This window comes from Peromyscus maniculatus, chromosome 4 (genome assembly GCF_049852395.1).
Source record: "Peromyscus maniculatus bairdii isolate BWxNUB_F1_BW_parent chromosome 4, HU_Pman_BW_mat_3.1, whole genome shotgun sequence".
In the NCBI taxonomy this organism is placed as follows: Eukaryota; Metazoa; Chordata; class Mammalia; order Rodentia; family Cricetidae; genus Peromyscus; species Peromyscus maniculatus.
The window spans coordinates 54374356-54397838 of NC_134855.1; the positions used below are offsets into that span (position 1 = coordinate 54374356).

Consider the following 23483-nt stretch of genomic DNA (forward strand, 5'->3'; position numbering starts at 1 on the left):
AGGATGAATAACACAATATATTTCGTAAAGGACTATAATAAATACCATTGATGTCATTCACACTTCTGGTATGTGGGTTCTATCACTGTGTTTTCAAGCAGGAAAAACTGAAAAGTCAACAGATGGACACTGTGTATGTCTGGAAAAAATATCAAAAATATCAAACATAGAATATGATCCAATACAAATCTTCACTAGTACGAATTTGCTGTATTTGTATATTGCTCTATAGTTTGGAACTTATTTTTATATCCATTGAGTTACACGATACCTAGTTAGCAATCTGGGATTGTTTAGAGTGAGATATGCCAGGAATCGTTATCTCTGATTTCTCAGTAAATAAAATGAGTTCATAAAGGTTACATTTTTTTGCCTAAGGATCCAATAACTATTAAGGGATAGAGAGAGGACTAAACCTGGGGCTTTTTGTTTGTTGGTGGTACTGGGGACCAAGCTTAAGATCACACATGCTAGGCAAGTGCTCTGCCACTGGGCTCCATTTCCAACTCTAAAATTTTAAGAAGCCCTTTGATGATAGAAAATTTCAAAGCAGCATTTAGCTACCCTTGTATCATCTGCATGTTTACCAACTCTCACTCCACTTGATGGCAATTTTAAAAATGGACTTTTAAAAGTGGTTTTATAATGAAGCACACTACTCTTGGCTGGGTATGTTTTGCACACGGGTATCTTCATGCAGCTTACACCCTATCATGTGAATTCCGTTGTCTCCAATGAGTTTCTCGTGGCCTTTCTAACTCATCTTTGCCTCTGTAAGTGGTGTCTCAATTTTTGTCCCATCAGAGACAAACTGCTTGCTTGTGACCTCCGCATGAATGTTGTCTGCTGTTTTGTTTCTAGCTTCTTTTGGTCAGTGCCACATCTCTGAAGCTTCAGCCTTTTGACCCAAGATCAGTGATGTTTAAATGTAGTACTCCATCTGTCCTCATCTCATAGCTTCAGAAAGACAATTTCCTGAATGGCAAGAAAGCAGGCTCAGCCCATCATTGCCTGGGTACACTTGGAGAGATTGGCCATTCTCTTTGTGGAAGCTCCATCGGCCTGTGCAGTGACTATTGATTTTGTCTGAAAGGTAGACTCCACACCATGAAAGAATTTGCCTGCAGGTAGGTGAGTTGTAGATTATAAAAGAGACATCACCACCCTTATCCTTATTGATTGCCCCTAAGGTTCCTGCCTGTGTGTTTGAGAGTTGTCTTGTTCAAGTTCCTTTGGTGAGGGCACCGATATTTTAAGGTCAAGCACTGAAAATTACAAGATCCAGAAAGCCATTTACCTGTCTCCTAATTCTTAACGGTATTACTTAATAGCTTAGTTTGCTAATTAGGTAGAAGAGAAATGATCAAAATAGTGGTTAAATTACTGTATCCTGACTTTGTGTTTAATTTAATTTTGTTTAATTTAAAAGAAATCAGTGAGGATTCAACAGTCGAATTAGATCTGATGTGTTATTCTTCTGTAGGAAATTTTCTTTGAATTCTTCAAGTCAATTATCTCAATTTGAGTTGGAAAAGGGTAGAATTACCCTTACATTTAGCTTCCAGGGAAGAAATAGCCAAGAGCATATTCTGGAAATACTCATGGGCAGAGCAGTGAAGCCAGGGATGAACTTGTGTATGGATGCCACTGGCTCCTTTGGCAGAGAGCAGTTTTCTTCCCCAAGGAAGCTCTTGCATCAATGCTGACGAGTTTCTTTAACAGGAAAGTGTGCAGAAGAGCTCAAGGGTGAGACTAACTCTTGACATTATTCTCTTTTCTGCTTGCATTAAGTTGGAGTCGGTACTGGTCGATTTGTTTCCCCAAATGAAATCGTTGAGACTGTGAATATTCTGGGAACGTCAGTTGCTTCCTACCAGCAAACGATCGATGGTCTATGCCCTGATCCCTTTTGTTGGTTAGGAGTTGCAAAATGGAAAACTTTTTAATTGGAGCATTATTCTCCTGTTTTGGGCTAGAATGCTTCTATAAGCAGTAACCATGGCCATTTTGCACAATGGCCTCAGTTACCTGGGGATATGGTGTATAACAACAACAAAAAAAGCAAGATAAATATTTTTCAAAATGAGTTGTTTGGCTGGACTCCTCTGAAGTTGACCAGTTATATTTTTTTTAGATCATAAACTTACAGATTTACATATGCTTGAAGTGTTTTAATCCATCTAAGTTGTTTTTTTGTTTTTTTTTGTTTTTTTTTTTTTTTTTTTTTTTTTTAGTTTTTTAAGACAGAGTTTCTCTGTGTAACAGCCCCCTGGCTGTCCTAGAACTCACTCTGTAGACCAGGCTGAACTCAGAATGATCTGCCTGCCCCTGCCTCCCAAGTGCTGGGATTAAAGAGGTGTACCACCACTGCCTGGTTCAAGTCATTCTTTCTGATGATTAAATTGTTGTATTGTTAGAGAAGCGTCTGCTAGTCAGTGTGTGTGTGTGTATGTGTGCATGTTGTTTGTGGCATGGATGCATCTGTCTATCATCCTCCCATCTACCTCTCTGTCCAGTGTCTTTTTGCTTATCTCATGTCCATATTCCCGGCACTACGAGCCTTGACAGACAATTGTTCTAATCTCACTGTACCTTTGTCCTCAGATCTGGAATTGGCCACTTATTCAAGGTGTTCTGACTCCTTCTGGTGGGACTGGTATTTCAAACAGGGCTGTGAAATGCTAGGCATGAGGTGCAGTGATCGCACTTTTTCTAGTTCTTTTCAGAGAAAATTAGAAAATGTTACCTTGAAGCAAACTGTTTACCAGCACATACTGATGCCCTCGATTCAAATGGAAGATTGTAAGAGATTTTTAAAATTTTAAACTGATCTGTTTTCATTAACACCACCCATCTTTATCTCTTTGCCTTCTATGTCCTAAATCTTGGTTCTTAGTGAAAGCTGTATTCATATTTTCGTGGATGGATACGAGCAGAATTCACATTAAAGACTGATGCCGAACTTATCTAGATGAAGTTTCCAAATGGATAGAACAAATCTTGGTGATAGGAAACAGAATGACAAGCCAGCCATGGTGATGCATGCTCCTAACCCCAGTTGGAGTTTGAGGCCAGGCTATGCTATGTATTGAGATTCTGCCTCAAAAATGAGGCAAAATAAATCAGAATGATAGAAAGGCTAATGTTTTTTATATTGATCTAGGTTATGGTCACATAGTCGTATGTGTTTGTAAAACATCACCATATCTACCTAAGAATGACTTATGACATTATTCTTCAGGAATATTTTAATTCAGTAGAACAATTGAAGACGAGATTCATGAGAGTCACCAAAGAACAATTAGTTTAAAGTGAGTGAGGTAACCAGTCATGGACTATGAGGTAATAAGGACATAATTATAATTATAAAATTCTAGAAGATGTGTCCACCAAGGGATCTTGGAATAGTGTATATTCTGTTTTTCTGCCTGCACCTCTGCCCTTTTACAAAAATGGCATTTGGACGAGTACGAATTGAGAGAGGTTCGGAAAGGTGAAACTCAAGTATTGGTCACTGGCGTCTGGAGTGCAGATATGGCTGCAGGCCTAGGTGAGAAGCGGTCCATGTGAAGTGATCAGGAAACAGATTGCAGAGGTTCATGTGGGGAACTTCGTATTGAGCAAGTTTCAGCTTTGTTAGCCTGCTCTCCAGTTGCTTTCTCACGCTAAGCAGTTTTTTTTTTTTTTTTAGCGAAAGTATTTTATTTCTAGAAACAAAATTGTCAGACCAGGAATATAAGACAACATTAATTGGCTACAAGTCCCTCCTGAGCATGATGGTGCTCCTCCTTTAAATTACACAAGCTCTGGGCCATCGTCTTGGTCAGGTTTTTCCTAGTTTTAATCTTTTTTTTTTTTTTTTTAAGGAAAGGGAATGTGACCTGGGCAGTGTTGGTGCATGCCTTTAATCCCAGAACTCTGAAGACAGGGGCAGGCAGATCTCAGTGCGTTCGAGGCCAACCTGGTCTACAGAGTGAGTTCTAGGACAGCCAGGGCTGTACCACAGAGAAACCCTGTCTCAAAAAAATTAAGAAAAAGAAGAAGAAGAAATAAAAAAGAAAAGGGAATGTATGTGTAAGACATTTTGACTTTTTTTTTAATCAAGCAGGTTGGGAACACATGCGTTCTATACATAATTGATAACTGAAGTGATTGCTACATGGATGGAACGGGATAGTTTTAGATGCAAATCAGAATTATTTTGCTGAATGATAGATAGTGAAATTCAAAATTAAATGCAGAGGTGAATTAATATGGGGGATTGCTTGTTATAACCTTACTTACTCTACTTTTAAAATGCCAGGCTTGAGGGATGTTGGCTTTAAAAGAAAAAAAGAATATGTTAAATATGTTCAACTGTTTTGAATATTAAAATTTCCATCATACATATTTCAAGAGAAAATTGTTTTTATGGGGGTGTGGAAAGTTACCAGCACTTTAGGGTTATATAAAAATGTTAGTAAGCTTTATTTCATCATTATTATTTAGAACTTGTCTCCAAGGGAAGTTATTTCATGAATCAAAATAAATGATACCTGAGGAGCTACTCTGTTTATTTAACCTAAAATTCATTTTTAAAGAGGATTGCAAATATTTGGCATTAGACATCACTGAAATGCTTTGTGGCAAGAGTGGGATTTCTTTTAATATTCCAACAGAAAGCAGCTTAATGGCCTCTATTTTGGGATGCTGGGATCCCGTGGAGATCTGTGAGAGGGTGAAGAGAGACTGCCTGTTTACAGGGAGTGTCAGGGCAGAGGCCCCTCTATTCACTGTCCCCGAGATCTTTCTTTATAGTCACTGTAAGAGGACACTGCCGTACATGGATGACCTTCACTTTAACTAAGATCTTACTGGGAATCACAGGTTTTGAAAATGTGGGAGGCAGAAGAGGAGCCAAGTAAGAACTTAGATTTCACTGCTGAAGAAAGTGTGTCCAGTTCCGTACAGACCCAGCACCCATACCCTAAACTTCAGTTATCCTTGTTAACACCTCTAGTACTTCTCAGCTCCAAGTTTATAATTAAAGTGCCTGGAACACTGGATTGGCAGCCCTTACTTCTTCTGAGAGTCAGTATAACAATAGAGTCCTCCGAAGACGGGTGTTAACATGATCTGAGACAGGGCCAGGGGCAGAGGGATTTACAGCTCTCCAGCAGCCTGGAATCTCTGGTGTACAGACAGAGACCACATAGTTTGAAATGTCAGAGTCAAGAGTAGCTATTAAGGTGACCCAACACAACATTGTAAACTTACTTAAAACATTAGGTTTTTTTTTTTTTCAATTTTTTCATAACTTGATTTCATGATTCTTGAACGCAGACTTTGTGGTGACAGCATTGTGTTGCAGTATCAGAAGGTTGGCCATACCTAGCTTGCCTGGGACAGGCCCCTTCGTTATGATCCACAGCTGAACTGTAATCTGGGCTCCTGTTCTCACTTTCTTGGTGCGTTCTAAGGAGAAGTGCCGCCCATCTTCACGAAAAGTAAACCCCGTTGCAGTTGCGTGACTTGAAGCATCCTTTCCTCGTGCGAATGTTGAAACGAGCGATCATTAGTATAGTCTATGGGGCACTGTCTCCTAGTGTTGATTCGTGAATCCTGATCACATTCCTCCCTGTACTAGGTCAGGCAGAGCCCTTTGCATGCCCCGTGAGTCTCTTAACAAGGTTGGAAACAATTTTGGCTCACACAGAGTAATAAGGTTGCATTTAGCAAGTGGGCCTTTTCCATCAGTACAATGGGAAACAGGACCAAAGTATATCTAATTTCTAGGTGGCATGACTTTAAACTATTTAGAGTACAGGAATCCCTTTCTGCTGCAGATTTCATCATCCTCAACATGGTAAGGATGAAGTTTTAATGGAGTCAGTGTATAGGAAGTGCTTGTGCTCTGTGTGCATTTTCAGGCCCCTTCATAATTATGCAACTTCCAAGGGCTCCTTGGCTCTTACATAGGTTTCAGAGACAGCTCAAAGGAGACCTTTAGGACACAGGGATTTTTCAACCATTATTTTTAGAGTTTTGTACTAATCATTGCTTCCATTAAAACATGCATGTGTGTTTGTAAATGATTAAACACAAGGTTAAAGTGTGTCCAGGATACTTATTTTGCTTTTACTTTCAAGTTCCGTTTCTAGCATTGGATAATCGTCCTTCAGCTGTATTTGAGGTCACAGACTCTCTAATGGTGGCTTTCCTTTGGAAAATACAGACCAGCCCTTTGGGGGTGTTGGCAGACTTTTGGTATTGAGAGGAGTTGGATTGAGAAGCTTCCTCTTCCATTGGCTCAAATATGACCTGGCTGAGGCAGGAACTACGTTCTTAGGTCTCAACTCCTCACTCCCTTTCTTGCTTGCTCCCCACTCTCTCCTTTCTTTATCCTCTCTCCCTTACTTTGTTCTGCTGGAACTTCGGAATACCCCTGCCAGCATACTCCATGAATGCCATGTAGCCTTGAGAAGCTTCAGATAGAGGATAAACCATATGCTAGGGGAAGTTCACAGATCTCTAATTGCAAATTGGTAAGTGCTATAGTAAAAGTGTAGGTGCTGTGAGACTGGGTAACAGAGGGATGTGGCCCAGCCTGCAGAAACAGAGAGCATTTCCCTTGAGAACTGCCCCTTGGGTGGAATTGAAAATAAACAGATTAGGGGAAACAAAAAAACAAAAACACAAAATAGACAAACAAACAACCCAAAAAACAGAGCAAGTTCCAGGACTGCCAGGGCTACACAGAGAAAACCTGTCTCAACAACAACAACAACAACAACAATAATAATAATAATAGAAATTAACCACATGATAAGTAAAGAGAAAGAAGAATTTTTTTCAGTCAGATAAAGTAGAAAATGCTTAGAAACTTAGATAATGTGGTGTGGGATCAGACATAGAGAAGCAATGGCAGCACCATTCCAAGGTTTGTTGGGGACACTGATTGTCAACCCTGAGGACCACAGTGAGACTAGTGAACCCATTATGTGTTTCTGATTCTCATGGAATAATGCAAACCACATAGGCCTTTACTGACTGTATTAGTTACCTTTCTGTTACTGTGATAAAACATGGTGATGAGGGCAACTTGGGGCAGAAAGAGTTCATTTGGGCTTGTGGTTCCAGAGGGACAAGAATTGATGATGGTGGAGCAGAGGAGGTATGGCAACAAGACATAGGCCTGGCAGCCAGAGCTGCAAGCTGAGAACTCCTATCTTGACTCTCAAGCACAAAGAGAATGCTCTAGAAGCAGCACAGTCTTTGAACTCTCAAATCCCCCCCGCCTAGTGACACACTTCCTCCAGCAAGGCCACACCTCCTAAACCTTCCCAAACAGTGCCACCGTCTGAGGACCAAGTGTTCAAATGCTGAGACTCTGGAGGACTTTCTCAGGTAGACCAGCTCACTGACCAACATGGATATTGACTTTGATGGGTGTCACCAGCACAGCACTTTGTGAGGAAATCCAGAAGAGGACAGGAAGGTCAGCCTGAGCGCTTTGGATCTTCTCTTTAAATACCAGTGGAGAAGCTGAACAGAAACCAAGCATGTTGCCAGTACACTCCAGGGTGGTTGAGGGCTAGGTTGGTGAGGGGTGGACACGTTCTGTGAGGGAGCAGGTGGTGCCCAGCCACTTACATTTTGTGCATCAGAAGGAGTATAAACATGAAACCTTAATCCATGGTCAAGACTTGAGGAGAGGGCAGACCATATGGTCTTCTGACTTTAAGTGGCTTCAAGAATCAATCACAGGACCTGCTGTAATTAGAATAAGATGAGAGAATTAAGACCAGAGCAATTCCTGGTTGTTCAACTTTGCCCTCTCTGTGAGAGCACCCAAAGATGTTGTTAAGTACATTTCAGAGTGAGGCCCAAACTTTCTTTTCTTTTCTTTCTTTCTTTCTTTCTTTCTTTCTTTCTTTCTTTCTTTCTTTCTTTCTTTCTTTCTTTTTTTTTTTACAACTTTTAGGTATTTTCTTCATTTACATTAAAAAAAATTTTTTGTATTGGCTGAATAAGCATGACATCATTTTTGTTATTCTCAAGGATATTTTCTGGGCATGTTGGCACACATGAGGCCCACAGAGCTTGCACTGGAGGATGGGATTTCAGGCTTTAGCTTTGTCCCCAAAAGACAAGAGAAGACACCGGTCCACCTCTCATTTCTTTACTTTTCCTGCTTTTCCTCTTCTGCACCTCTAAGTGCCGCTCCAGGGTGAAGTAGTTAATGGGAGAAAACTTTGAATACCAAGCCACGCTCTGTGTTCCAGGCATCAGCATAGTAGGCACAGGTCTAAGCCGTGTGCTTCTGCATACGTGATTTGTAGATTTACAGATGTCATACAGGACAGAGAAGTGCAAACTTGGAGGAAAGAATACTGGAAGGTACTGTGACTGTGACTGCCTGCTGTCTGTAGTAAGACACCCTGAGGGCCATCGAATGACACAGGGGGATTTGAAACAGCTGAAGAAGTTACATTTTTAGACCACTTATTAATTTAAACAACATATACTGTGTGATATAATTGAAGACAGGAACAGATGTGGTGTCTGAAGATGGTCTGTGGTTTGTCCGGGCCAAATAAACACAGTCAGCAATGAAGCACTCGCTTCCATTAACATCCGGGCTCCTCCGTGGTGAGGACCATGCATGCTGTGCGTACAGTGTGTGCACAGTGGTTGGCACCGAGCAGATATTAGAAGGGAGGGAGGAAGAGAGGAGGTTGGAGAACACAAGAGACATTAAATACACTGTTTTGCTTGTTTCTGTCTTCCTTTTACCAAAGGGTAAGCATGTACATTGTTTTAAAAATGTATTCCAATAAATAAAGCTATCTCTGGGTGAAATCTAGAGCCGTGGTTCTCAACCTTCCGAGTGCTGTGACCCTTTCATACAGTTCCTCATGTTGTGGTGACCCCCCAACCATCGAATAATTTTTGTTGCTACTTCGTAATTGTAATTTTGCAACCATTATGAATTGTGATCTAAATACCTGATATGCCAGGTATCTGATATGTGACCCCTGTGAAAAGACCATTCAACCCCAAAGGGGTTGAAACCTCCAGGTTGAGAACCACCAGTCTAGAGCATTTCTGGTACGATGGAGTGTTCTCTCAATGTCCCTCCCAATCTGCACCCTCTCCCCCAAGGAACTGCCATTCTGATCACTACAACAACACATTACTTTAGTCCATCTTTGTGTTTCATATAAATGAAAACACTCAATGGTCTTTAAAAAAAACTTTATTTATTTTTGTGTGTATGGGTGTTTTGCCTGTGTGAATGTCTTATGTACCACATGTATACCTGGTACCCATGGAGGCCAGAGGAAGGCATCAGATCCCCTGGGTGCTGGGAATAGAACCTGGGTCCTCTAGAAGAGCAACCACTGCTCTCAACCATGGAACCATCTTTCTGTTCCCACAATATTCTTCTTATGTTGAGATTCATCTATGATGTTGCTTACCTATATTGCCTCTACTACTATCATATATTTCAGGAGAATACTCTTTTATTTCTGTGGATTACTTCTTTGTGTGACTACTCAACGATTCCTACAGTGTTCTGCTCATTTTTTAAAATATGGATACTTACTCACTCTCATAACCAGACAGCTGAAGCAGGTTCGTGCCTGGATCAGTACAGTGGCTCAGAGGAGGCCTCGGAGGACCTTTCTGTCTCTTTCTCTTCCCTGTCGTCCTCAACATGTCTTCCATCTCAGAACTTGTCATCATTGTCCTATGGTGGCTCCAGTGCTTCCAAATGAGTGTGTCTACACTGGACCTCAGTTGTAGTTTGTGTGTTGGGAGACATTGACCTTTTTAGATGAATCCACATCACTTTGTGTAGTTCTTGCTCTCTTGTATATCCATATCAGAAGACCACATCATAGCTTTGTGTCCATTTAACTCTTCAATGTAATATTCCTGTGTTCATAAAGGACATAAGTGAGGAATCACCAGATGAGTGTGATGCAAAGGGTAAGAGATAGCTGTGGTGGTGGCATGTCCAATGTATGTTAAAGTAATTAAAAACTACCTCATATACACACCATTCCCAAGGCCACACAACTAGAGAGTGATTAGAATACAGAAATGAGGCCGGGCGGTGGTGGCGCACGCTTTTAATCCCAGCACTTGGGAGGCAGAGGCAGGCAGATCTCTGTGAGTTCGAGGCCAGCCTGGGCTACCAAGTGAGCTCCAGGAAAGGCGCAAAGCTACGCAGAGAAACCCTGTCTTGAAAAACCAAAAAAAAAAAAGAATACAGAAATGAAATTATGTGGTCCTCCATATCTAAGTCTCATAAAAGTTAGGCATTTGACATGAACGTTTGAATGACTTTTACATGTAATTTTTCTAAGTTGGCAAACTAGTAATCTAAAATAGAGTAGTTTTTACAGAAGTATTATGTCTTACTTTTGAAAATCCAAAGGGTTTTTTTTTTTTTTTTAATCTCATCTCAGTTGTTCTGTAGTAGAAAGTCTGCACTGCTAGCTTTGGAACATATATTATGGGTTGTGTGTGCTCTGAGAGCAGGGTCATGAGGCAAGTTCATCACTGTAGAGAGTGCAAACACGATAGAGTGTGTCTGTCTAGGCCCAGATGGTACAGGCACAGTATACATTGTCTGTAGTGTCCGTGTCCGTGTCCGTGTCCGTGTCCGTGTGTGTGTGTGTGTGTGTGTGTGTGTGTGTGTGTGTGTGTGTGTACATATAGTCTATTGTTCCTATGCCCATTATGAACAAAACAGAAGAAATTAAACCAAGCATGAAAGAAACTGATAGAAGGAAGACAGGCGAGGTTTGGGGCTGCTGCCTCCCTTAATAGCTTGCTTTAAGGTAAGTAGGGGTACATCTAAACCTATTAAGAATATAGTCTGAGTGGCAAATCAGTTGGTTTGCTTAGACCACCATCCCACAAACACATGAGTGACCCACTGTACCATGACCTTCCCATTGCCCAGGTGCTAGGTAATCTCATCACTGACCACACCATCCTCACATCTGTAATCTCCAAAGCAACTTGCACTCTGTTTAGCTTAAACGCCCATTCTGCAGATGAGGATACTGAGAACCAGCTGAGGAGGATAACCTCCCTCGTAGCATCCACACTGGGACCTGTGCCTTATTTAACTCCCAGGCCCATGTGTTCACCTTGTAGTACTGTAGGCTTCTGCTTACACCCCCAAACTGCCTCTCACTGCTAGGAGATTGCTGTCATGTGATAACGTAGGCTACCCTGTTTCCCCCATCTATTTGTTCCTTATCAGTTTATGACATCAAATTCAATTTCCTGAACAGCTTTGCATTGTAATGTTCACTATCTCACTGTTTCCCATTGACTCGATTTTATTGCTACGGCAGTATGTCTTAATACAGGAAGCTTAGTCGTAAGAATTCCAGCATGCCTGATTTAGTTGTTAAACTTTGATGTGGTCGAATGAGAAAAAAAAAGTGCAGAAGCCAGATAGCAACCTAGGCAAAGACAGGTGCAGCTGGCCAAGGAAATGGAACAGGTTGAAGTAATCTCATCTAAGAAACTGAAGAGTATCGGGGCGGGGCAGAGGTGGCGCAGCGTTTAATCCCAGCACTCGGGAGACAGAGCCAGGTGGAACTCTGTGAGTTCGAGGCCAGCCTGGGCTACCAAGTGAGTTTCAGGAAAGGCGCAAAGCTACACAGAGAAACCCTGTCTCAAAAAAATACCAAAAAAAGAAAGAAAGAAAAAAGAAAAGAAAAGAAACTGAAGAGTAAAGCGATGAACACAGACATTTGACCAGGATGATTCAATTAAGACTTATATGGAGAATAACACGGATTAGTTCACTTTATACTTCTTTAGTATTGATTATATAATTTCAAAACATAGCATAATTTATGGTCTTGCCACTGGACAGTGTTTCCTGAATATATCATTTTTAACATTATTTTGACCTCAGTTTGCATGTGGCAGATACATTTATACTTGAGTGTATGTGTTTCTGAGTTGCTGTAAAGACTGAGCCACTTAAAATATTTAAGAATCTCCTGCCACTTGTCCAAGGATTCTTTTGTCATTTCGGGAATCCATGTGACACTAGGAATGTGACATCAGAGGCCGAATGTTCTGAATGTCGTTGATGCACAAGCTGTGCCAGATGGATCGATCAACCAGCAGAACATTTCCTGTCAGTACAGCATTTTGTCAGGAAACGCTCTAACAGTCCATTCTTCCTTCTGAGTTCAGGTCTTGGGATGTCTGTTGTGGCATGATTTGGCCTTAGGACAGTCTCTCATAACTGAGAGACGTATTTATGTCACAGTTGGTCCAGTGAGAAGGCAGTGTGAGAAGCCTTCTGTGGATGGAGGACTGAGATCATGGGAAGAACATGCCCATATCACAGCCTTGGAGTTCCACATAAGAGTGAAGTTGGTCTCTGCAGAGTAACCCTGTACTCACATTCGTAAGTGCCAAGTGACATGTTAGGACCTGTGGGGCTCTGCCCATGTAGTATCAGGTGTCTAAGACACAAAAGTTCTCTTGTTAATCTTTGTCTTGGCACTTGTGGGCTCTGCAACATGTCAGATTCTCTGATTTTTCACATTTGGAAGAATTAAAGCATATTAAAAATGATGATTGAAATGGTCACTGTGTACACAAGTTTTGAGAGCTCTTTATCTGAAGCGGTGCTGGCTGGTTTTGTGTGTCAACTTGACACAAGCTAGAGTCCTCGGAGAGGAAGGAGTCTCAGTTGAGGAAACGCCTCCATGAAAATCAGCTGTAAGGCATTTTCTCAATTAGTGATCCATGGAGAGAGAGCCCAGCCCATTGTTGATGGTGACATCCCTGGACAGGAGGTCCTGGGTTCTATAAGAAGGTGGGCTGAGCAGGCCATGGAAAGCAAGCCGTAAGCAGCGTCCCTCCATGGCCTCTGCATCAGCTCCTGCCTCTGGGTTCCTGCCCTGTTTGAGTTCCTGTCCTGACTTCCCTCAGTGATGAACAGCAATGCTGGAGTGTAAGCCTAACAAACCCTTTCCTCCCCAACTTGCTTTTTGATCATGGTGTTTCGTTGCAGCAATAGAAACCCTAACTAAGACAGAAACTTAGAGGCAAGCAGCACTTTGAGTCAGGATTGTGAAAGGAAGAGACTGTTTCCTGTGATTTATGTTACTTGGGGATGTATCTGTTACATTAGCAAGACGGAAGCTTTTAATAGACCACTTAATTGTTGGCAAATCACTGGTGATACCAACAGTGGTTTCTTTGCACTGTGGCTAGCATTAAACTTCTGTTTCATGAGAAGGCAAATTTTGAATGTGTGGGGGCTTGTTATTTTAATTTTATTTTGATGTATGTGTATGGGTGTTTTGCCAGCATGTATGTCTCTGCAACATGTGAATGCAGTACCTGGAGGCCAGAAGAAGGCATCAGATCCCCTGGAACTGGAGTTCCAGATGGTTGTATGCCACTGTGTGGCTGCTGGGAATCAGACCAAAGTTGTCCAGAAGAACAACCAGCGCACTTAACCACTGAGCCCTATGCTTTTGACTGAAGTCTTTCTTCAGCAAGGCTCTGAGGGCATGTGCTTGTGCGTTTGATGTAAATGACCAGTCACAATGACTTAGCAGTGTGGTGCCTTCTTGCATATTCAGGGAAGAGTATGGAGCGTCCATGGAGCAGAGGTGGACACTGCTTTAAGAACAGTCCTTCTTGAAAAGAGAGACTGCGAATGCCAATTTTGATCAAGGTAGACTATAAGTCCGAGGGGACTGAACAAGGATCATAAAAATCAAGTCTGGAAAAATGATTCCTGCTGGGCCGTGGTATGAAATAAAGGTTGAATGGGATGCAGGAGTGAGGGGAAGACTTCTAGGCAGAGAAGCACACAGTGGGCAGAGAGCAGATATGATCAGGGTAATTGTAGGGAGCTGGGCTTTCAGAATGTGCATCAGATAAAGTTGGAACATAGCTGGGTTTGGGGGCGTATAATGGCGGACCCTTTACTATGAGGCTAGAAACCAGAAACCTTTTCCTTTCCTAGTTTCTGTTTTAACGCTCATATTTTAAGTTAATTTATGGTCCAATCATAATACCATTAGTGAGAACAAAGTATTCCTTTTGGCAGTTCCCCGGGGAACAAAAAACACTGCTCATAGACCCAAAATAGTTAAGGGATGGGTCACAATGGTCCTTTAAACATTTCGGACAGAGGCTGCCTCATCTGCCTTGCGTACATCATTCAGAAGGAAGACAGCCATACCACACAATTGAACTTATCTTGATTTCTCATTGCTTGGATAATTTTATGATTGATAGCCACCCCGCTCTCCTCTTTGGCCAGGTGTGTGTACTGATGCCTAATTCTCGTTTTCTTTGTCAAACAGATGTGGACTTATTTGAAAGCTGAGTCATTGAGGTCTTTTATCTTTCTTCCCAATTTCCCGTTTACCCTCCTCTTTTTGGATTGGCCTGGTTGTAAACAAAGAGGAAGCTATTGATTTTTCTGCCTGAAAAAGGAGCCAGGCAGGCCTTTCCCCCATTTCAAGGAATTGTATTACGAAACTGTGGTGTGCATGGAGATAATTCCCGAGTTGATATTTTTAGCTATGGAAGGTTGTTAGAGAAATCTTATCAGATAAGGTGGAAATGCTTTTCAGTTGGTAAAGATATTAGTGAAGAGGGCCATTGTTGTTAGGAACCACTACCTAAATGATTCAGTTGACTAAAGCTTAAGATGTATGTGGGCAGAGTCAGTTTATTTTTATCTGCCATGATCTCCTGCAACCTGTACTTTCTGCTTTTCATAAGTTCTAAGAACAGCAGGCACTTACGTGTTTTAAGTGTTACACAAATGAATCAGTTGACTCCTCAGACAATCCTAACAGGCAGTGGGCGCCATAGCTCTCTTTGTTTTTATAGATCGTGAAACTGAGGTGCTGAGAAGCCGTGTAAATTATTCAGGAAATCGGCAGAGCTAGGATTTGAATTGAAGACAGTTTGTCTGTAGGACTTCAAGTCCTATCTCATTTAAACTTACACACTAGTGAGGATGTCTCCAGGTTTCATTAAGTACAGCGTGTGCCTAAATATTTGTGACTCTACTCTGTGTCTTGTGAAGCTTTGAATTCAAGAAATTTCAGACTGTTAAACTATATAGTCAACAGAAATCTATTTGGCATCTCCTCTGTTGTCCATATATTCTTTTCTAAAGTTATCCCAAACTTCCTCTGTATCCTTGATACTGTCAAATTATGTTTGTCCCTTGTTTTAAAATTTTATCTTATTTTATGTATATGAGCGTTTTGCTTGCACCTGTACCTCACATGTGTGCTGGATGCCCAAGGAGGTCAGAAGAGAACATCAGATCCCCTGGAACTAGAGATACTGATGGTTAGTTATGAATCATCACGTGGGTGCTGGGAATTGAACTGTGGTCTTCTAGAAGGGCAGCAAGTCCTCTTAACCACTGAGTCATCTCTGTTAGGATTCTGTGCCACTCCAACTACATGACTGCACATGCGCAGTTCGGGGGCTTACATCTTACGTCATCAGTAGATGCTGGCGACTATGTACGGGTGTGGTCACACAATCTGCGCCTTAAAAGCCAGACGCAGGGGCTGGAGAGATGGCTCAGAGGTTAAGAGTGCTGACTCTTCTTCCAGAGGACCCGAGTTCAATTCCCAGCACCCACATGGCAGCTCATACCTGTCTGTAACTTCAGTTTCAAGGGACCCTGACACCCATGGCAAAAACACAAATGCACATTAAAATAAAAATATATTTTTAAAAAAAGACAAATAACCCCCCCCCCCAAAAAAAAGCCATACGCAGACCCCACCCTCTCTCTCTGCTCTGCTCCCCCCCACCACCATCTTTCTCTCTCTCCAGGCCTGGCCCTCCTCTTTTCCCTCCCCTGCTTCTCCCTCCTTATAAAGCTCTGAAAACTAACACTGGGTTCTGTTGTGACCATGACCTTTCCACTTGGTAACCAGCGCCGTGCGCCACAACCCACAACCAGCGCCATTTATCTCTCCAGCCCCTTGTTTGCCCTTTTATCGCTTCACTAGCAATGAGCATTTTCTTTGCGTATCATGGAGTACATGTTTTTTTTTAAAAAAGGCCCTAGGTTACCATAACTGAGTGTCTGTTGTACAAGGCTCAATCACAGCTCTTCCATAGGGCATTTGCTCATTTATTTGTTTTTGTTTGATTGTGGGTTTTATTGTTGTTGTTGTTGTTGTTTTCCTGGTTTTTCAAGACAGGGTTTCTCTGTGTAGTTTTGGTGCCTGTCCTGGATCTCACTCTGTAGCCCAGGCTGGCCTTGAACTCACAGAGATCCGCCTGGCTCTGCCTCCCTAGTGCGGGGATTAAAGGCGTGCGACACCACCGCCCAGCTGTTTTTGTTTGTTTTGAGACGTGAGCTTGCTGTGTAACAGCTCAGGCTACCCCTGAACTCATGATCCTCTTGTCTTAGATTGCAGATACCTGCCACCACACGCAGCTTGTTCGGCCACTTTTGCAAATTAAATGTCACTGGAACCTAGCCTTGTCCGTGCATTTGCACACTGTGGATGCCTTCTCGAAGGATAGCAAGGTTGGATAGTTACATCAAGTAGCAGATTGTGTGGCTCATACAACCGAAAATAACCACTGATCCAGGTACTGTTTACAGAGAGAATTTGCTGACTAGCTCTGGAGACCACACCATTCACAAGAGCAGAGTATGTCCTTCGCATGTTTCCTGTGCTTTGAAGCTAATGAAGTTAGCAGTGGCTTTATAATATTTAATCCAGCTGAACTGCTGAGCCATTTCTGTTATGTTGACTTTGAGATAGAACTTAGCAAGCAGAAAAATCATATTTCAGGCTCCTTTAAGTAAGCTATAGCCAGAATTCTGATATGAATCTGAGACAAGATTAACAAAATTAACTGGAGAAAAGGGAAAACATTTGATGCTTACTAGGGCTAGATCATTTCTCTGCTTGGTCTTCAGAATCTGGCAAAAAAGAAGTCTTTCTCCCTCTAATAGAGAAACATAGTTTTGAATGAAGTTAGATAGATGCAAGCAAAAATTTGGAAAAACTAGCTAGAATGTGGAAATAGAAAAGATTGTGGAAAGTTGCTTTTGTGTTGAGTGAATTAAGTCTGCTAGTGTGGCTTATGTAGTGAACCATTGTATCCTTGGGTTCTGCATCCACAGATTCAAGGAGCCAGGTTGAATCAGACCCTGGGTTTGATTCCCAATATCACAGAAATGAAATAGTGGCGAGGGAGGGAGGTAAGGGGGGAGAAACTCGTGAGGATACAGCCTGGGTCTCCCTGTCGGATATTAAATTCTCTTGTTCCCCTGTCCCATACCCCGTAGCTTCCATCTCCTGTCTGTCTGCTTACCATGACCTTAGAGACCATCTGTTGCCTCTTCCCTTTACTTAGCTGTTGGGCCTGCCTTTCTGAAGCATGGTCATGGACCCTCTGTTCTGAGTTTCACCCCGGCGCTTTTCAGCTTGTACAGTGAAATGCATCTCTCACAGATACTTGAAACCTGTGTGGTTCCACCTCCTGGGGGGGCTGCTCCCCACTCTCCTGCGTTCTCTTCGGGGAAGCACCGGGTCATGGACTGATGGGCTTCACTTGGCATTTCTGACCTTTCATGCACCATTCACAGGGTGTGAAGTGTCGTTCATTCATCCCTGCCTGTCTGTTTCTGCCGAATGTCATTCATCTTTAAGTACTTCCTTTCTTCAGCTTCCTCTGATCCTCTCTCTCCGCCCACAGAATCACACACTAATTCCAAGCTAGAATTCATATTTCCATGCCATGAATATCACAACACACTTTCTGCTTGTAGCTTAAAAAGGTTATCAAAGCCTATCTCATCCTGTTATCTGAAGCAAAGTTCTCAATGGTATAACCGAAGGAACCTTTTTTTTTTTTTTTTTAATTTCCAGAGCTGAGGACCTAACCCAGGGCCTTGCGCTTGCTAGGCAAGCCCTCTACCACTGAGCTAAATCCCCAACCCCAAGAACCTTGCTTTTTTATTTTTAACTTCTCTTCATTCTGCGGTTTTGATGTTTATATAAATAACTACACATTTGACTTACTCCTGGGTGGATCATGTAATAGTATTTAATGGCAAATAAGAAAACTCTGCTGGAAGTGGTGGCATTCACCTTTAATCCCAGCTCTCAGGAGGCAGAGGTGGGCGGAACTCTTGTGGGCAGATCTCTGTGAGTTTGAGGCCAGCCTGGTCTACAAAGTCAGTTCTACCCTGTCTGGGGGCGGGGGTGGGGGGGGGGAGGGAGAGGAAAACTCTGACATGTTATTTCAGCTGGTGACTTTTAACATCTGTGATACATAGTTGCATTAATTACATTAGCTACATTGCAGCAAAGCCTACTTGTTACATAACGGGCGACAGGAATCTGTGTTTTTCATCTCTGGGAAGTTACCCCCCAGCACAACATATTTCCATAGAAGTTACTGGTTTATTGTACTGGTGTGGAAGCCCTTGGGGTATTTTGAATGATCAGAGGTAGGAAGAGCCAGGATTTAGGTTTCTTATTAAAACACGGCTGTGGTGGGGAAAAGCAGCATGGTGGTCTTGTCACGAGTGTCCAGTTGGTGATGGCAGCAGACAGTGCAGCATAGCCAAGTAAGGTCTTGTAGAATGTCTAGGGGGACGCAAGACAGGGTGTTTAAATGGAGACCGATATGTTCCTTTGGAAGCAAAGCGAGCATTGAGCTAAAACCGTGGCTGCACATTTAAAGACAGCAGTCAGGGGTCAACTGTGAAATGAACTGGTCTTGTAGGTTACTCGGTAAAGCACTGTCCTGATGTCTGCTGTGGTAGTCTTTATCGTTTTAACCATTTTATGAAACTCCCCTTTGTTATTTAGCGGAGTTGTGGATCCCGCTTTCTCCAGGCTCCTTGTCTTCTGTACGTTTGCCTGGTAGCTTCGTGATGCAGTCTAGTCTTTGATGGAGCTCGTCCCCGTCTCCGATGGGCTTGGATGGGAAACAGAAGAGTGAGTGGAGCATGTACCAGACAAGAACATGAGCTCTGGTGGGCAGAATGCAGGCTGTGGGAGGCTTAGTCACGGGGCTGAGAGGGCCGCTGCTGATTCCTGGCTTCCTGAGTGAGCCACTCGGAAGAGTCATTGCCAAGTCACCAAACTCCTCAATGGGATCTTCCAGAGACTCCTACTTGAGTGTTGGTTGGTGTGGGAGATTTTGTTCGAATCAGCTTTTCAACCTTTAGAACTTGCAGTTAATGAATGTTGGGGGGTGGGGGGTGCAGTGTCGGGAGCCCTTTTCTGTTCCAGAAGATGTTGTTAAATTAGAAAATGATTCCTTAGGTCAGTGTTGGTAGATAAAAAGCAAATAGGTTTTTTTTTTTTTATTCGTTTGCATCAATTCAGTTCTGTTTGTAAGATGAACCATTCCTGTCCCTGCCTTGGGCACATTTCTTACTTGGAACTTTAAGAATTAATCTTCAATGTGTGCTCTCACAAGGAGCAACCAGATTCAACTTTCTGGGTGTCTCACCTTTGGACTTCTGCCCTGCACACAGTTTCTATGCAAAGTAAATAAGACTGGGGCAGGTTCTTATTTAAAATAAGGTGGAGTTGCTACTTGGTGAACAACTTTTTTTTGGAAACAAAATGAAACAAAACAAGATATTATTCACCTGGGAATTTAGACCTGGGAATTTAGAATGCAGATGTTACTGTATACCTCTATCTGTCTTCATCAATTAATATGTATAGCCACAATACTCATTAACTTATGGCTCTCAGAGATGTTTATTTATGTCTGAAGTGTGTAATAATTTTTAACCCAGAGTGCTCAGTCCCCTGGAAGGTCACAGCAGATGTCTCCATAAACGTTAAGAACGGTTTCAAAACCAGCCAAAACACCTTAATCTTGGCATTCCTTAATAGCACAAAAGCCTGCTCTTAACAGAATGGACAGTAATAGATTTCATTCCTTCTAAGGCACACACTGTTAAAAACCTGGTAACTTTCCATTTTGAACTCCGACCTAGGCTGTGTGTGTTGGGGGTGTGGACGGGCTAAGGCCTGCTCCCTGCCTCTGACTGTGTACTTGCAGGCGGTGGAGATCAGATGTGGATAGAGGTAACTCTGAGACCAGGACAACCTCACACGAATAGAATAGACCAAAAGCTCCCAGAAAAGGGGGTTGAGAAGGGAGCTGGAGGGGCTGGGGACTGCTTTGGAGTGAGAGTCTAAGCAGTTATCGGCTAAGATGAGAGGAGAAGAGAAGAGAGGACGTGAAGAAATGTTCCTCGGGCCCAGGTCTGTTTTGCGCGAGCTATGAGAACACACACAGGCTGTGAGAAGCAGCAGTATTCTTAGGTGGGGGCCACAGGATGCACTCTGCATCACCCTCTCCTCAGCTGCATGTTAAGGCAGGGATGGAGGTAAGGGTTGGAAACCTGGACTGTATCCCATGACCCTCTGCTCTTCTTTACCTTTCCGCTTTTCAGATGATGTGGAATGACTAGGGAGGAAGACGGGGGTGGGGTGAAGTAAAAGGACTTCCGCATCGCCCAGCACACTCTAACTCGACTCCCTCCTTTAGATTGTGCCAAGAGCTTGACAGAGTCCATCACTGGCCAAAGCAAGGAGAAGGTGGCTAGTAGAGTTTCTATTCTGAAAATTTAGATTTCTACCATCTGCCTGCAATTAATTATGTGAGATCAAAGGCCGTAAATGGAATCCTGTGTGCCAGGAAGAAAAGGCACCATCCTGAGCACAAGATCACAGCGCCAGTGGGTATTAACCAGTCTGTTTACACCATCATCATGAGCAACAGTTAAATTTGTTTATGCTACGAAATATAACACACACAATAAATTTATTTTTGATGAAGAGATGGAGAAGAATTTGGAAGAAATACTTTTTTAGCAGAAAGATGTAACTGAACAAAGTAATCATGTTGGGCATGGTGGGTTCCTGTAATGTCAGCACTTAGGAAGCTGAGGCAGGAGGATTTCCAGAAGTTCCAGGCCAGTATGGACTACAGAATAGGATCTGACCTTAACTCCCCTTTAAAAAGGAGCAATCAGTCTATCCACAGTGTTCAGGGTAGACAGGCCTCGTTTGCAGTTTGAGTAAGTCATGGTCTCTTAGAGAGTGGGTGGGGTACACACTGTAAAATAATTAAACCTGAGAAATAATTTTTATTTATATTTATTTATTTACTTATTTATTTCTAAGACAGAGTTTCATTATGGAACCGAGGCAGACCTCAGTATCGAAATCCTCTTGTCTCATCCTCCCAGGAACTGGGCCTATGGATGTGGATCACAACATCTAGTTTGATGAATACTTTTGTCTACACGTGAAGTAATAAGCTTGCTAGAGAGATCTGTGGCTTGAAGGGAAAAGCTGCTGTTACGTTTCAGGGTCAGAGAGTAACTGGTGCAGCTTCTGCTTTGGGGCTGACTCTTTCCTTAAAGTCAACATTCATTTTCTCAGTCTGTGTCTTTTGCTTCCGGGGAGATCATGGCAAGTTGAAAACTGGATTCTATGGGAGTACAGTCCGTCAGCAGCAGTTCCACTCCTGAAAGGCAGATTAGAGACAGCACCTGGGTCCTATCGCAGCACCATGACTGAGGGTTTATGCTCCCGTGTGATGGGCCCCCTTCATGCATGTTATCGCTAGAGCACTGCCTGGCATTCACATTTTGTTGGAAAGCTAAGCTTGGTTCTAGACAATGCACTTTGTCCTCACTGAGGATAGTTGCCGGGTCACCTGAAGGGTTCGCACTCGAGACTCTGGGCAGAGTGCAGTTGTGAATCAGCAATGCGACTGAGTGCTGAGGAGTTCAGGGGTCACATCTTTGCAGTTGTGTAAGACTGAACAGAGGAGATAAAAACTGAGGTACCCGGTGCAAGCTTTCTCCTGCAGAGAGCTCTGGGGAAACATCTTCCTGAGTGTCGCAGATGTTCTTGGGAAGGGCCCTGTCTGAATGTCAGCCCTCTTTTCCAGGTTCTGCTCCTTGCTGGGAAAACAGTAAGAGGAGACAGTTAAAGTGCCACCAGTGCCAAGAGTCTGAGAGACCGTGTCCCAAGAAGAACTGACGGCATCGGAGGCCAGCCCGCCCAGAAGCACTAATGGTGCAGGCACGCTAGAAGACTTTGACACAAGGCAGAGGTGAGTGTGAAGAACACACACTTCCCGCGAACGCAGGGCAGATCAGGCAGTGCCGAATGACTGCAGACGATGATGACGCATCACCAAGTCACAGGAAGGTGCTTCTTCTACCTTCCTGTGGATCTGATCTTAAAATAATACACCACAATCCTCATTATGTTTAGTCATCTCCGTAACAAGTTCCATTTGACTTTGTTAAAGGAAAGGACATAAATGTTCAAAAACATTGGTTCACTTATATTTCTGTCTACAGTCTGTGTTATGTGGAAGCAAGACGCCACCCTTCGCTCCTTGAGTGATAGCTTGCAGACCTCAACGTAAAAATGGCTGCGGTGTGGTCTTTGGTTTCTTTATACGGCTGCATGCAGACAGCACAGTATGAGCACGTGTGTGTTAAAAATATTTTTATCTGTTTTTGTAGTAAACAGACACTTGGCCGTTCTGGTTTTGCCCATGAAACTAAAATGATGAATCCAGGACCAGCCATGCTTTATAGTCTGCTTGTCATCTTTGCCGTTTGCGCTTAGAACATTTTTAGTGCCAATTCATACATTCCATTTGACATGTTAGGCCTGGTGTGTTTGGCCTTCCGCATTTGGATACACCCCTCCTTGTTCTCCACAGCACTCTGCCTTCCCGTGGGGAAAGCTGCAGTGTTAATACTCTTGGGGAAGTTTTGCAAGATGCATTTCCTCTAGTCACACTTGCTTGCTCTGGGTACAGGCAGGGTTGGTGATAGTGGTGGCGATAATGTAGACATATATAATCTGGGGAATATTCTTCATGAATGCTAATATCACTCTCCTGTTTTTGCATGGAGAGGTTCCTCTTGGGAGCTTAGGAACCAAAGCTCAGTAATAATTTAGTGTAATCATATGATGTGAGAAGCATTCTACTTACAACTACATTAGTTAAGACAGCATGGTTTGTGAACTAATAGGACACAGGTCAGTTTTGAGACCATCTTTTTTCATATGTAATAAATTCTAAAAATCAGTTGACTTCATACGAACACTCCACATAAAAAGTCAGAAAACCACTGTTAGAAAATGTACAAAGTGATCTTGTTACCGTCCCAATGATTACTGTCTGATAGTCTTTAGCGTTCCATCAATATTTAATCAACTAGTCCTACAGATCGATAGGTGCCTGCCAGGCACCTATTTGAGAACTGTGGCATTTAAGAGCTCTGCATTTATTTTTTCCCCTTTCCTTACATGAACTCACTTTTATGTACTTCAGTGCAACTGATTGCCTTTATTCTCTGCCATTATTTTAGCATTTATTATTTTATATCAAACATAAGAGCTTTGAGAATCATCACCTGAGGGACT

The 23483-nt window shown here is 42.6% G+C and overlaps 1 protein-coding gene across 16 annotated transcripts in view; it reads left to right on the forward strand.

The window, feature by feature from the left end:
- The window catches only part of Osbpl6 (oxysterol binding protein like 6), a 202367-nt gene that overhangs the window by 69736 nt on the left and 109148 nt on the right, over nucleotides 1-23483 (forward strand). For 13 of the 16 annotated variants that reach the window (XM_006972473.4, XM_042275501.2, XM_042275506.2 and 10 more), the window contains exon 2: nucleotides 21985-22149. The gene's annotated coding sequence lies outside the window, so the exon portion shown is untranslated. The other 3 variants (XM_076569727.1, XM_076569725.1, XM_076569724.1) reach the window with 3 other exon arrangements.